Source organism: Andrena cerasifolii, chromosome 13 (genome assembly GCF_050908995.1).
Source record: "Andrena cerasifolii isolate SP2316 chromosome 13, iyAndCera1_principal, whole genome shotgun sequence".
NCBI classification, from domain to species: Eukaryota; Metazoa; Arthropoda; class Insecta; order Hymenoptera; family Andrenidae; genus Andrena; species Andrena cerasifolii.
This window is the reverse complement of record NC_135130.1, coordinates 2,723,415-2,740,052: the sequence shown is the minus strand read 5'-3', so window position 1 is coordinate 2,740,052 and position 16,638 is coordinate 2,723,415. Positions and strand designations below refer to the sequence as shown.

General features: G+C 33.9%; 1 long non-coding RNA gene across 2 annotated transcripts in view; it reads left to right on the top strand.

The window, feature by feature from the left end:
* Positions 1 to 1,705: 1,705 nt before the first annotated feature.
* Positions 1,706 to 16,638, top strand: part of LOC143375992 (uncharacterized) — a 382,608-nt gene continuing 367,675 nt past the window's right edge. The window contains exons 1-2 of one of the 2 annotated variants that reach the window (XR_013087012.1): positions 1,706 to 6,943; positions 7,537 to 11,280. This is a non-coding gene — a long non-coding RNA (uncharacterized LOC143375992). Of the gene's footprint in view, positions 6,944 to 7,536; positions 12,903 to 16,638 lie in introns of those variants that run through there. The other variant, XR_013087011.1, reaches the window with a different exon arrangement.

The following is a 16,638-nucleotide window of genomic DNA, read 5'->3' as shown; positions in this document are numbered from 1 at the left end:
TTCATCTAACGTTCAACTAAAACGATTTCTTTTAATGAATTGCCAACTAATCCTAAGTACAATTTTTATACAATTTTTCCTGAAACGTAAGGGTTCCATTTACAAATTAGTTCGTGCACTTTGTTTGGAACTTATAGTGGGACATATATACATATACAAATTTCACTTGTATTTTTCTGGAGAGATTTAATGTACATGCACGTGTATTGTAGTTGGAACGATAGCTTTGATTATTTGAAGTACCTGCGTTGTCTTTAAATAATGAGAAGAAATGTGGCTTTCAGAAGTTTTATGGTTTTAAGAGAGTTGTAATATGATGATAATTGTTTCTCTGTGTGCGGAAGTCTACGGGAAGTTTCCAGTTCAGCATGCACCTTTCTCTGGAATATTTATTTTTGTATAACACAATTTGGTAGTGTAATAAATGTTCAGAAAAAATTGGGATAAATGTGTATGTCCTTGAATGATTAGTTTCGGAGAATTGTAGATTTTGGAGCAGATTTGCTATTTCTATGAAAGTAATTTTAGAGACCATTTTTTTATATACTTAAAGTATTAAACTAATCTCATAAAAACACTTCAAGAAATTTAAAAATACTGAATCTGTGGAATGATTTAACTACAAACCTGGTCTTCTATCTATAAATATTAATAAGTTTCGAAGTCTGGTATAACTGTTTGATCTGAGGAATTTTAATATTTTTTCTCTCAGAATCCATTAAAGTACAGATTTTTTATATAAAAAAATTCCCAACAACCTTAAAATCCTCTGTACACCTCCAAACTTGAAGAAACTATCGTCACCACATTATATTCTCTCAGACGTCAGTTAACTTCTCTTACAAGGAGAGGTTCCCAGGTGTCCGCCTCCGATTGCTTTGGTTTTTGGATATGTTTTAGAGGACCGAAAAATAAGATATACGTGTTTTTTTATAGCGGCCCGTTTTCATATTTAGGGGGTGAAACCACCCCTCAAAGTTATAAGATATTCAGGTTTCGTCTCCGATTGCTTTGGTTTTTGGATATGTTTTAGAGGGCCGAAAAATAAGAAATACGTGTCTTTTTATTTTCCCGTTTGTATGTTTAGGGGGTGAAACCACCCCTCAAAGTTCATAAGAATAGGCGGCGCCCGCCTCCGATTGCTTTGGCTTTTGAATATGTTTTAAAGAACCGAAAAATAAGAAATACGTGTCTTTTTATTTAGACCGCTTTGTACGTTTAGGGGGTGAAACCACCCCTCAAAGTTCATAAGAATAGGCGGCGCCCGCCTCCGATTGCTTTGGCTTTCGAATATGTTTTAAAGAACCGAAAAATAAGAAATACGTGTCTTTTTATTTCGACCCGTTTGCATGTTTAGGGGGTTAAACCACCCCTCAAAGTTATAAGAGATTCAGATGTTCGTCTCCGATTGCTTTGGTTTTTGGATATGTTTTAGAGGGCCGAAAAATAAGAAATACGTGTCTTTTTATTTTTGCCCGTTTGTATGTTTAGGGGGTGAAAACACCCCTCAAAGTTTATAAGAATAGGCGGCGCCCACCTCCGATTGCTTTGGCTTTTGAATATGTTTTAAAGAACCGAAAAATAAGAAGCAGGTGCCTTTTTATTTCGACCCCTTTGCATGTTTAGGGGGTTAAACCACCCCTCAAAGTTATAGGATTTTCAGGTGTTCGTCTCCGAATGCTTTGATCTTTGATGAACTTTGAGGGATGGTTTCACCCCCTAAACATGCAAACGAACGAAAATAAAAAGACACGTATTTCTTATTTTTCAGTCCTCTAAAACATATCCAAAAACCAAAGCAATCGGAGACCAACACCTGGGAACCTGTCCATATTAGTTATATGTCACTATGTTATTAAAAACCGTAAATATTTTATGTTCACGAATGTACTGTTCTTCCCTAGGTATACTGCAGATGAAAATGCACGAATATAAATAGTATATGATATTACAGCGTAAGATAGACTCTGATAGATAATAATTATTGTTGTTGTTGCCAGATCCCAGTCTAGAAAATATAATGATTGTGCGTAAATGGCTCACAGATGTTACATACATTTACTCTACAGAGAAGTATAATGTTAAACACTTTATTCGTTCGAGTTTAAAATGGGAGACAATGAAGTGTCCTCCACGTTTTTGTGCCCTTCTCGTCGAGGACCGAAGTTTTCGAAATCTCCCAAGTGGTTAGGGTATGTCCTTTATAGAATAAGTGACTGTGAAGGGAACGTCTATTTCACATTAACAATCATAAATTAAGTGTAAATAATAAGAACTGATGCGTCTTATGCATCAGGCTTTCGGTATTTAACAATAATGTGCTGTTACCATTTATGAGAATTAGAGTTTGGAAATACTTTATCATGCACTGATAAGACAAAGTGTTTAAACTATCGTGAGTCGCTCACGATTATTTCACTCCACTTCTAGTGTATATTAAAGAATCGAATTGTTACAAATCTATTGCGTTCAACAAGCTTCTTCGCATTTTTTAAAAAAGTCCAGAGATAAGTTTTATACGCGAAAAAAATTTTTGTTTTGATCTCCCGAATTGAGTTTCAAATTTTACTTGCGTGCGTGAAGTTGAAGTTTATCGCACTCATCTACGGCAACCGAAATTCCGCAATGAAAGAAAAACAAGAAGACTGTTTGGCCAACCGAATACACAAACGAATCAGATATTGCGTATTGAATTTTCATGATCAGTAAAATCATCGTTAAAATTTAACATTGTTTCAGAATTGTTTGTTCGATGCAACACATTTTGATATTCATTCAGAAATATACACATATAACTTTTCACGTTGTCCTCGATCCTTTATCAAAGAACTTATAAAATCCTTATGGAAGAGCAACTTTGACGACCGAACTGAGTATTGGAGAAAACTTGTAAAAATTTAATGAAAGCAAACGTTGAACGCTATCGTAGGTATACACTTGCAGAAAGGTAGAATAACATTTCTGAGCGAAAGGCGGCTGACCTAGAATGGGAAACGTTGTTGAATAGTTTTATTACTGAGAACTCGTGAGAATTACATTATTCGGCCTGACGAATTTCCGGTGGCTTGCTGCCATCCAAAAGTTTCCGAGGCAATCAGAACTTGTACGAATACGTGTTCTGTAGTATAATGAAAAAAACCTGAAACAGCTCAGACCTATTCATACATGTACATACATGCCTGTAATTGATACGGGACACGTTTGAAGTTATGCTGAATAAGTTCAGACAATTGCAACCGTCTTGTTTACGAACTTCGTTAAGGGGACTGGGCAGTCGTTTTTAGTGCGAAAGAGTTTCTATCATTTATTTATTTGTAAAAAAAAATGAAAGCACATCCAGATGTATCCTTTTACCCAATGTTTATTACTACCATACAGATTGGAAAAAAAATTGGTAAGAAATATATAAACGTTTTTCCGTCGTTTTGCCTTAATCTCAAAGTGTAACGTAATCCGATTCCAAAGGTGTGATTCTTGTTTGTTGGATTCATAGTTTCCGGGCAAACCTGTAAAAACAAAAATTGAATCAAAATTATCCGATTGGTGGCTGAAAAACCGTGATTTTTTTTCGAGAAAAATTCGTTCTTGTTTGTGCGCTACTAAAATCCGGAGACTTTTTAATTTTTTTTATGCAAATCTAGAATTTTTACCGAGCATATCAGAGGTATGCCCGGAAATGCCAAATGTTTTTCACATCCTGTAATTTTTTCCAAGTCGATCTGAACCTCCATTCGTTTGCAATCAGGAAAAAAATGAAGAGAAAAAAATATTCGAGAAAAACGCGTTTAAAGTTTCTGGGCAAAGGCGAGGCTATAGGTTGCCGCTTGACGTTTTTAGCTGCCAAATCTACAATTTTGCGAATTTTACTATAAACCTAGCGGCATTTTATTCAGAAAAGATAGTACTTTCGGAAAATGCAATAAAAAAATCGATTTTTCGACTGCCTAGTCCCATTAAGGAGAAATTATAATGCATAAGGTGAATGTCCCAATTTCTGCTCATTTAAGAAGTTACTCGTCATAAAGAAGGTGTAAAAAATTTGTTTGTGATCAAAATTTGCAGAGTAATTGATTAATTCTTTAATAATAAATCAACCAGTCGAAAACTATTTCACAAAGATATTTCAAGATGTTTAACTATTAGTAATTTGTAATTAAATACAATGCTCTAAATGTCCGTATTTCAGCTTACGAAAAATAGCGATGTACGTATTTCTACTCAGTATTTGTACCAATTTCAGGTTAAAATAAGTTCCATTTTGTATGGAGATGTTTCATAACACAACAGTAAAGCATAAAATAATGATAAACAAAAAATAAAATGCCTTCGAATAGAAATAGGGGTTACAGCATACATTGAATTTTGAGGTTATGTTACTAAAATTTTAGTGAGTAGAAACGCGGACATGGCGGTGATTCACTTGAGCTTAAATCTAATCAACTGTTTTCTACATAAAAAAATTAAAAATAGTAAAAATATCTAAATCCAGAGCACAATACGGTATCTGCTTTTGTTATTAAATAAGAACTTTTACTGCAAAAACTATTATTCTGACTAATTATCGAATTCCAATAGTGACGCTTTTTTTAGCACAACCAGCCAGAACATGATTGAAAAATCATGAGTCTCCCGTTTTAAAAGTTTTCGTTGCTTATGCTGCACTTTAATTAGCCCCAACCCTGTGCAACACTCGCTTAAATGTTCAAATAATTTAAAATTATTTTGTTGCAACTATAGTACAAACGTAACGCTTATAATAATAAGAAAAATATGAAATGAGCAGAAATGGGGACATTTACCCTATACATATTCTGGCATTTGACAATCAAATCACATTTTATCATTATCATAAAAATTTGATGGAACTTTATGAAGCCTTACACCACTAATTTGTAGAATCGTAAAAAATGTTTCTTTATCAAAAAGAATTTTATTAAAGTACATATCAAAGGAATTGAAAGAAGAGATCTTTTCTCAGCTGGGAAATAAATTTTTATTGGTGGAACGATAAGAAGATACTGAAAAAGGTATTGTCGGAACAAGATAATCAAAGAAATGCACTATTTAAATTATGTACGTCGTACTCCTAATATCTGTAAAGACTTTGAAACATTAGGAAATAGTATTTTCAATTTCACGAGTTAACAAATAATGAATCTTGTATATTAAAATTATTCAATGTATTTTAATGCAGTGGAACGTCATATAAATACAATACAAATTGAATCGACATAAACAAAAACATGTAATACTATTATGCTAAACTTTCAGTACGTCTACAGCTATTTGTTAACTTCTTTTTGGAAAATAGATTACTTCAAAGGGGCTCAGTTTTCGAGAGAATCGATGCTGAGGTGGAATTTATTTTTAATCAAGAGCACGCGTGTTCGTTGGATTTTCAAATTCGATTCCCTCGAAAACAAAGCGCCATGCGAAAAAAGTTATTCGTCAATATCAATCGCAGTTGCACGATGTTTACTGATAAAGTCTGCTGATTTTTTCATACAGATTGTGCCATTAATTAGGAAACACTCTGTATAACAATGGCACAATAACGAAACTGCAAATGTCAGCCGTAGAAACAAAATATTAAGTATTTAAAACAGATTGGACAGTATTAAGATCGCTATAAGATTGGCAACAAAACACAGTAACGACCAGCGGCCGTAGCCGTGATGTATACACCGGTTCTCGTTAGATCACCGAAGTTAAGCACACGGGGCGGTGTATTCGGGAAAGATGGGTGACCGTCCGACGACACCATCCATCCCACCTTTTCTTTCTCTCGATGCGCTGCTGCTGCTGGGACCCGAAGGAGAGAGGAGGGAAAAGATGGAATTGACTATAAAATTAATATTCGTTGGGCAATATAAGCAAAAAATGCTTGAAATTGCCTGCCCATCCTGTATAAAAAAACACAGGAAAAACAAAAATACGCAGTAACAAAAAAGCTTCGATTCTTCTAAGGCGTTGAAAACAGCCGTGTTAAGAATTTTCGAAGTAAATAATTTGAGGAAGTAGCCCAACTGTTATCCCACTAATTTAAATCCATTGAGTGTCGTGCGATTCACCACCGAAGCCGAAATGTTGACACCCATACGTTTTTCAGAAAGAACAAATTATATACGGGGCGTCTTAGAAGAATTGATCCAAACTATGGGTACGAGTTCTGTGCATCGAGACAGGAAGAAAAGTTTACGTAAACACGTGTGCAAAGGCGTTTGCACTTCGATCTCACACTTTTTCCAATATTTTAGTTGTTTTTAACGTACCTTTGGATGTTGGATTCGAAAAGCAAAATACAAATTTCATACCACACCGATTACGGGCGATTTTAGAATTGCCATCGCAGCTGGTGCACGTAAATATTAGAACTTACCTACTAGAAATTTCTAGGACACTATAAATACTAGGTCGCCAAGCCATGATAATTAGTTGTGAATTTAGTAATGCCCCATTACTAATTTTATACAGTCACATATTAAAATATAAAAACGTCAAAGTTATGAAAAAAAAACTGTACCTAAGTGATGGACCAAATTTAATATTAAGTTTGCATTTAGAAATCCAAATTCCTATAAAACCAGCATACATCTTTAAAAAACAATCTGAGGCCCTCAATTTTGCAGCTCTGTGGTAATTAAAAGAACCAGCTTCCACTAACTGCTCGAAATATACCCAGTTTTGGAATGGGTCCTTTTTCATCCGTTCACACTTTTCCAAAAATACCCCAAATAGTAGAAAGATGGATTGCAATAAACATAACCATCTTAGCACCTTTGATTGGATGTTGAACATTTAGAGTTATTTATCATGGACTCATTGCTTTGGTCGTAATTCAAAAGGGAAACTTTTCTCACACGTGTTCGCATGAAATTTTCTTCTTACTACCATGCGTGGGCCTCGTATCTAAAGTTTTGACAAATCGTAAGCTTTCTAGTAGGTACTAGGGCTGGGTCTATTCGAATAATTTAATATTTGAATATTTTACAAGTATTCGAATGCTACGAATAAACTTCGAATATTTGAGTATTCGAATGTTATTATTCGAATACTGAAATATTCGAATAGTATTCGAATAGCATTTGAATACTAAAATATTCGAATAGCGTTCGAATACTGAAATATTCGAATAGTATTCGAATAGCATTTGAATACTGAAATATTCGAATAGTTTTCAAATACTGAAATATTCGAATAGCTTTCGAATACTGAAATATTCGAATAGCATTCGAATACTGAAATATTCGAATAGCATTCGAATACTGAAATATTCGAATAGCATTCGAATACTGAAATATTCGAATAGCATTCGAATACTGAAATATTCGAATAGCATTCGAATACTGAAATATTCGAATAGCATTCGAATACTGAAATATTCGCATAGTATTCGAATAGTATTCAAATACTGAAATATTCGAATAGTATTTGTATACTTGGATATTCGAATTATATTCGCCAAATAACTGAGCAACTGAAGTATTCGAATATTCGAATACCGAAAAATTCGACAAATTGTCCCAGCCCTAGTAGACACACCCTGTTTATCATTACTATTATTATTACTACTTCCACTACTATCACTAATACTACTTCTATTACAAGTACAGTTATTGCATTATTTCCCTCCTGTTATCCTATTATATTTTATAAACGTACTTGCGTTACATCACACGAAATTATTTAACGCACTTCGCGTGTTAATTGCAATAGAGTTACAGCTCGCATTACCACCATACGGATATTACGATAGCTTAAAATTATTCGACGTTAATGAGAACCATTTGCAATACATTTTTCCACAAAATCTTCAAATACATCGCCGCGGCTGTGGTTTCATATAGAAAGCTGCAACTGGCGCAGACAGGCACACGTCCGCTTTGCTAAAAGAAATTGCGAAACACGTAGCCAGCTGAACAGGCAGCAGCACGCTTTACAGAACATGAAAAGCCTGGGAGCTGCGCAGCACGCGATTCACTTTTAATGTTCCGAATCGCTGTAACTTTGAAATATTTCATCGAGATGGTCCTTCAATTTAGGTCGTTGAATTTGTAGCGATTTGCTCAACAGCTTTCATAGAGAGGAAAAAATCGTGTTCCATTTAAACCTGCGCCCGGCCGGCTTCCATGCCTCGCGTAAAGGAGATAACATAAAACGTCTATTACGTGTGTTATGCGCGTTCATTAAAACTGCAGAACGTTCCAAACGTAGTTTTCCTTCGCGCAATGAAGAATTAAATATGGCGGAATTCTCGAAAGGTTGTTCAGTAATTTTAAAAATATTCCGCGTTGCGTCAGAACTATGCGGGAATATTCTTCAAGTCGGAATTAATTGTAGTCTGTTTTGCACTTCAATTAACTACATTTCCGCGGGGTCGTATTTTTCGAGAAGACGCATCCACAGATTTTAATTTTAAATGTTACCATATTTCTTTTTAGAATCACCCTGTATTACAGTATTGATGCAACACCTGAATAAAAATATATCATTTTGACTCTTTTTTCGAATTCTTTGAACTATTTTCATTTTTACTTCAATGCGTAAAAGAACTCAGGGTTAGACACATATTTGCATGTATGCACGCATACACAGATAAACAAACATGTCTTTGGTTTTATTGATTTTTTAAAAATTTCGAAAGTATTTGCAGGTTAATAATTTTCGTTTATGTTTCTTACTGTTTTGTACCCTTGAAAGACAGATGGCTTGATAGTGATGAGTTCGTTTGTGTATATTATGCAGATTTTGATCTCGTTACGATCCAAAATTGATATTTTCTTAAAGAACTGGTATTAATAAATAATAAGTAACTTAATTAGCCTACATAATATTTAGGGAGATACTAAATGATCCACGTAATTCGTCAGTCGAAGATTAAGGATGAATTTCAGTGACAATCTTAGCCAAAAGTTAATCAATTTGCAAGATATTAATAAGGATTTTTCCTGTGATGGAAACCGGTCAGAAATGGCAGTGGTGTATTTTTATCACAAATTCAGTTGAATTCGCTCTTACTTTTTATTTTATTTTGTCAATTTATTGAATATTTAATCTTTTATCATAAACTTTTTTTGGAATGTACCTGAAATGCAACTACTAGAAATGAAATAATCAAAGTATAATTTTCCTTTGTACGTACACGAAAAAAACAAGTTTTCGTGTCATTTTCTTTCATTTAAAAAAAAAACTATCGAATCAATTGTCCGGAATTTTTGTGATACTTTTGTTCAGTGTTTGATCTTTCTGTACACAAGATTTCAAAAACTTTGGCCTATTATTGTACTCTTAATTTAGTAGTTATATTTCTCATTATTGCGTTTTCCCATAAGAATCAATATGTTAAATTCAAAGTTCAACAATTTAAAAACTACCGAATCAACATTTCTGAAATTTTGCAGAGGGTTTTACTATTGCATAAAGATTCATTCCTCCCATTTTCAAAGATTTTCGCTTATTTGTAATGTTATTGAAGTTCGTCCTTAAGTGCAATAATAACTTGGTTATGGTAATTTCCTTTAGTACTGTAATAATATAATTGAATATTTAGTCGCTGAAATATTGTGTAATTGAATTCAGTTATCTAAATACTTTGCTCTAGAAAAATACTTTTTTAGAATTTTAATTTTTAAGGATGTGAAATTTCTGGAAACAATATTCCTAAGTAGGCACTTTGAACAATTCTTAGTTTCAGATTAAATTCCAAACTGACTTTGACCGATTTAGTGGTTTCAACTGAAATTGAATTGACTAAGAAATTGTACGAGGTTTTTAAAAGAGTTTGGAATAAGAATGAGAAAGGTGTGACAGAATGAAATTTAGAAAATTGTTTTTGTGTGTGTAAATTTTAATTGTGCAGTCCAAAAAGACGGAGCAACTAAAATATAAGGCAACAAATTTTCTGTAATAGTTGGTTCATAGCTGTAATACTACGCAATAAATTATCATTTTTCGCGTCAAAGTGTAATTTTTCGAACGCCTAAACCAAAATCAATTATAACATTGAATCTATCAAGAGTTCTCTTGTAACCATCAGACGAATGTGTTAAAATTCTAGTAAGTGTGTTACGTATCGAGGGTACAGAACGTTAAATTTGTATATGCGAATCTCGTTAAATTTTTTAATAGTTTAAGTATTCAAAACACTAAAACTCATTAAAAATTGAATCTTCAATTCTCTGATTATAATGTGTCATTTAGACATTTTAGAGTATAAAAAATGTGAGTAATGGAAATGCATTTGAGCCCCAGTCAATATATATATATATTTTCATTGAACACATTACTGAATTTATTTATACATGTTCACTGAATACATTACACATAACTGTGCATTCTATTACTTTATATTGAAACGTTGTATAAATCATATTTTTCCTCAATTTTTTATCTATACAGTTTAATGTGCCATTGTATACCAAGCTACAAAGTTCAGTCCAAAATAAGAAAATAAATTTTATACGAACATAGATTAATTTTCCTTTTTAATATTACTTTGCCTGCTATTATCAGTGAGGCAATGTATTAAAAATTCTGTAAAAGGGTGTCATCTATTACTTTCAATTGAAGTGATAAAATAACAAAAGGACTCAATACACTCACGCAAAAATGATGGAATAATATCTAATAAATATATGTGTCTAGATATACCGAACAATAGTGAAGTTTGTAGGACTGAAGTGAAAGCAGTGGGCAACAAAGAAGTCAGTGGGAGATGTGGTTGCCAGCCCCCCAGTAGTAGGGGGAGTTGGAGCACTTTGGTGGCAAGGGGCACAATGAAACATTAACATTCTCTTGATATCTAGAAACAGTTAGAAGTTCAAAACATGATCACAATACAGTATCAGCTATCATCTTGAAAGATGATATAAGATTATAAGATGATACTCTATAGATATCAAGATAATATTAATCAATGTTTCATCGTGCTCCCTACATCAAAGTGCCGCAACTCGCCCCACTGCGTCAATACCTAAGTAGTAGTACGTAGAACGTCTGTCAAACCCCCAGTCTGGTTAAACTATACCCAGTAAATTCGCGCTGCAGTGGAGACCTCGCTATTATTCTGTATACACATGATACATCGACGAAGATTTAATTCGCTATAATTTCACGAATAAAACCTGAACAACGTATGTTCACATAACATTTTATTCTTGTTTTATAGTCTGAAACCACTCCTTAAAACAGTGGTGCACAGGGAGCCGTTTTTAGCGCCTAGCTGCGAGCAACCCGCCTGTCCCGTTGCTAAGGTTAGAATCGGTGAGGAGAACTGCAGTAGTGTATATAGCTGAGTTCAAGTCATACCAAATGCACATACACTACTGCAGTTCGCCTCACCGATTCTATCCTTAGCAACGGGACAGGCGGGTTGCTCGCAGCTAGGCGCTAAAAACGGCTCCCTGCGCACCTCTGCCTTAAAATATTGGCGTATGCACGCTTAAGAATTCCCTTGTAAAGAATTCGCTCAGAAAGATGTATCCCATAAATGATTAATTATATAAATATAACAATCGAGATTTATTTTTCAATATATGATATCTATAAATATTTCCTACGACACTAACGACACTAAAGAGTTCTCTTATTATATAAACTGTAATATTTATTTTGGATAGACCAGAATTGCCATTCAGACAAAAATTACGATCTATGTGTGTACACGTGTGCGTGGGAACGTATGCAAATTGTGTATAATTGTACGTTTGTCGTGTACAATGATGTTCCTTTAACATAGTTAACCTAAGCAGAATAATGTCGATCACAAATCATCAGCTGGTTGTGAGTAAATGTTAATTAAATATCCACCATTAACATGGAGATTTAGATGTACGATGTTTACAATTAAAACTAAACGATTCTCGCCAGAGCGAAGATTACAATAATTCTCACTCGACTATCCTCCGAAACAGTATACTTATCGTGATTACAATATAAGGCACTCTCAATTATTTTAATTCAAATTTATTTTTTAATACTTATTCTTTAATACATTTATTTGGTAATGGTAACGTAGTAATATTGCGAAAAAATATTACTGTATTTTATCGTGCAATCAGAAAAGCATAACTGCACACAATTCCATATTTATTATTCTTCTTCATAAATAATATTTGTTAAGGAAATCTCGTACGTATAATTAGACTTAAGTCTTCTACAGACTGTATAGAATTTGATTCACATAATTTTTAATCCCCCACTGTGGAAATAAAGCAGAATACGAAATTGATCTCGTTTTGCTTTAGAAGCGATTCATTTTTCAGCTGTACTACAGAAATGGACAGAAGTATGATTTGTGTTTATTAATTTTGAGTTTCCGTTATTAACTCGAGACGAATACAAGCATAAAATATAACTCGGTTACGCAAATTCGCTTTAAATAATATAATATTTAATAATTTTAATTAAATATATTTTTACGATCTTTGGATATTTATTTTAAAAATGTCACTACACGTCAAGCGCTCTGTAAGAAATAATATCATGGAGCGTTTACACCTGCTTCGATCTCTCTACTTACCTTCTCCATATTTCGCGTAAGTGTAAGTTACTTTTACGATGGAGAAAAGTGGCTCGCAGGATTTAATCAAAGAAGAAAGAAAAAGTCGATAATGTTTCTCGTTAACGAATAACTGTGAACTCACTTGTTATAATACTCTGTATTACCTTTGATTCAATCGAGAACTTCAATGTTACGTATGTTTATAAGCTGCTAAGAAGGGAATAGGGTTAAGCGCAGACATTTTCTTCTACAAGAATGATTAAAGAGGAAGGCCAACGTCTATTCAAATGTAAATTTGAATACTATACATTAAATAATCGTTAAAGCTGTCTATTGTCTATCGAACATTTTATATCTTCGATCTGTATACATTAAATAGAAAATACTATTCTATAATCTGTTCCTGTAGTTTTATTGTAATTAATTATTCCCTTTCTATTACTTCACTAGTAAAATGTCACTCTCAGTGTTATATATTTATTGTAATAATTCGCATTATAATAAATTGTAATTCCTTTGTGGACTAGAATCTTTGTTTATAATTTCTTCTTTCAAAGAAATGGAGGAAGTATATATGAACGTGATCAATTTTTATTTCAACACTGTGGTTTTACTTTAATCGCGATGTTTTCTAATGGCGCGTGTATAGCGACTGTATAAAAAGAAGTAAAATCGATTTAAAGCATTCGAAATTCTAGGAAAGCTTCTTTGAATTTTGTAAATTTTGCGCACACAAATCCCTTCTTAATTAATAGTGATAATTGTACTCTTGTTACTCTCTCTCTACTCATTTGCAATACTTAATACTATTGAATTGAAAAATTGAAATATTTACTTTCAAAATATTCACATACATTTCTACCAGAATAATATATTTTTGTAATGACCTTCTTTGTTGCTTTATCCCATGAAAAAAATTACGTTGAGGACGCAAAAGTCAAAGAACTATACGAAATTGTTAATAAATATTAACCTTCATTAATGAGGATATTTTCTTTAAATGCAACAATTTCCAATATTCATTAAAATCTCTGAGAGTATTCTGCTTTTTGCGACCAATATATTGTAGATATTCAGGTGTCCCTAAATTCTGGGTCTTCTTGGGACATACAATATTCTGATGCAAAAAGACATCGAAAAGTCCTTTACCGCTTTGGGATCTAATGCTTCGTTCTCGAGATATCAACAGTTGAATATTAGCGGTCGAACTTCCGGGCCGAGCGGTTTAAAGCCGATATAGCTAAGCGCGGGGGAGTGAACGCTCGCACGCACGCGCAGGAGGCACGCATTGATACAGACCCCCACACACAGTAGAGTCGACCGCGCTAACGCGTGTGTATGGTCTGTATCTATGCGTGCCTCCTGCGTGTACGTGCCAGCGTACACTACCGCGCGCTCAGCTGGCTCGGCTTTAAACCGCTCGGCCCGGACGTTCGACCGCTAATATTCAACTATTAATATCTCGAGAACGAAGCCTCGGATCCCAAAACAGTAAAGGACTTTTCGATGTCATTTTGCGTCAGGATATTGAATGTCCCGACATCCCTGAATTTGGGGGCACCCCGTATACTGTTGCTCGGACGCGTCTCATCATTTCACATTTTGTATTCGCTTTATTATGAACTGGATAATAACAATAATACAGATTTTATGGTATGTACAAGTTAACTGTTCTAATAACCCGAACTCGATTAAAATGGGATATCGACTGCCGTTGATCTATATCTCGTCTTCTTAAATCTTCTGCGATCCAAGGAGACATTGACAGTGTACGTATTCGGTGTTCGCAGAATATTCGCAACAATACTAAGCGAAATTTAATCAGTTGTATAATACAGACGATAATTGCAGCAAAATAATAATTATCAACGATTACACTAAATAAATTAATTAACATAGAGGGTCGTATTACGCAAAATAACTGTATATGTTTCTTCCACGTTAATAAATACACAAGTGAAACATTAATTCAGTAAAAGAACTGAGTTTTTCCTTACATTAAATATCATCATATTCCTCTTTATAATTGAAATAAAAGTACGACTGCTTCCTTCCCAACTGAACTTCCTTCAATTTCCATCCCTTAATAGTAAAACATATTTCTTTCGATTACACAACGATCGTACAGTTATTGTCTCGTTGAAAAGGCGGGAATACAAATTTCGCAAGTACGTATACACATACGCGCAGAAAAGCGCATCAACGTCATTATCACGCCACGGATTCGTCAAGTTCTACGGAGGCCGCACGAGGAGAAGTTACACTCACTGGCGCGCAATAATTATAAACGTCGGGCTGAAAACCGTCCGAGTCCAACAAAAACCATATTTCCTTCGCGTCCGCGTTTAAACGAGTCCGATGATAATAGAAGTGGATGCTCCGTTCTTTGAAGAGCGCCTGCTGGATTATTGCACACTCGTCGCTTTTCCCCCGCTCCTTCGTTCTCTTATGGTAGCTCTCGCGATATTTTCTTTTAACGATTTTACGTTATCCTACCCGGCACCGTTCCCGCGACATTCCGATTCTTTTCCTGTCGCAGTTGCACGCCACCGCCTGCACCATTTGCGCCGCACAACCGCGAAGAATCGTAAAGAATTCCTTCGCGCGGAGTTATTAAATTTTCAATAACGTCGTTAAAATTTCATTTAAATCGGCGGACATTAGGGAATGACGTCCGATACGAGTTTGCAAGTGGATAGATGAACAGAAGGTATCGAGTTCGTGTTTAGTGGTTCGTATAGATATTCAATAACTGGCTGGGTATTTTATGTTCTTCGAAAGATTCTGTTTCGCGTGCCGATGTGCATAGGTACTTTGCGGGATCGAATATATTTTTATTTAAATCCCACTGATGTTAGGATAAATTAGCAATCTGTATATGTGAGTTGCAAAAAGGTGTAAGTAACTTTTCAAGAGAAATTTATAGTTGTCATAATTGTGCAGCTGTGTTGGAAGAATATCGGTGCACAATTTTTGTGAACGATGGGGAGATCAATTTTAAAAAATATTATATTCTTCGCATAAATAGGTATTGACCTAATTGAGATTTGTACGTAGATTACTTCTGTTTCAAATTGTGAAAGCTTTACAGAGAATATTCAACAGTAAAGGAGGTATAATGCAAATAATAAATTATTATTTGTCGTCCATTGTCCATGGTAAAACTTAATGAAAGTATGAAGCAATAAAGGTATTGAAACGAATCCTTGTTTGTACATTGAAACAGATCAACTGAATGTTGAAAAATTCTTTCAATAATTGTTTACCTTGAGCTTCCTGTGGAAATTAATATCTCTTCGCTAAATTTGTATATTTTACCAGTTGTATTTATTTTACTTGATTTATGAATAATAGTCACTGCATTGATCAGAAATACTGTATTCCTTGTGCAAGTCTTGCACTTAATATAATATACATTGATAAATCCTTATTACTTATAAACAAGAGAGACTTGTATTTATTTAGTTCTCCAACACTTTTTGTACATATGTAATATATTATTTACTCAAAAGTGCTGATCCAAGGAATATAACAAATACAGGTATTCATTGACAAATGACGAGGATGGAAAATATGTTGACTAATTTTGCAAGTGAAAATTGAGTAATTTTTTATACATGTAACCCAAGCATAAGTACAACATAATAGACAATTTTATAGACAGAACAGAATAATTTATAGAATAGTCATCTAAAAATGAAACCCTGAACAAGTGATCATATTTTCGATAATTTATATTTTATTTAAAATTATACAGGTAGTTCTTCGGTGGAATGTCGTTTTTCAGCTTTATCGCCACACTACGGCCCATTCTGGTGAGTACGTACCATTAAACTATCACTTTGAAGCTAACGAGTTTCATGATTTTCATGATATAGGGAAAGTATATGTTTCGTTTTATAGATCAGCATACGAAATAATCACTGTAGAGTGTAGACAATATATCATACTTTACACAGCATACCTACTTAATATTTTGAAAAAAACATTCAGCTGTGGAGGCTAATATTCCAAACAATTATAATTTTGAAGATTATCGAGAAATAGCTCAAGTCTAAAGAAAAACAATATTTTCCATTCTATCTCGTAAATAGGTAAAAAATTAAATAAACTATTTCCTTTTTTCACTGTGAATA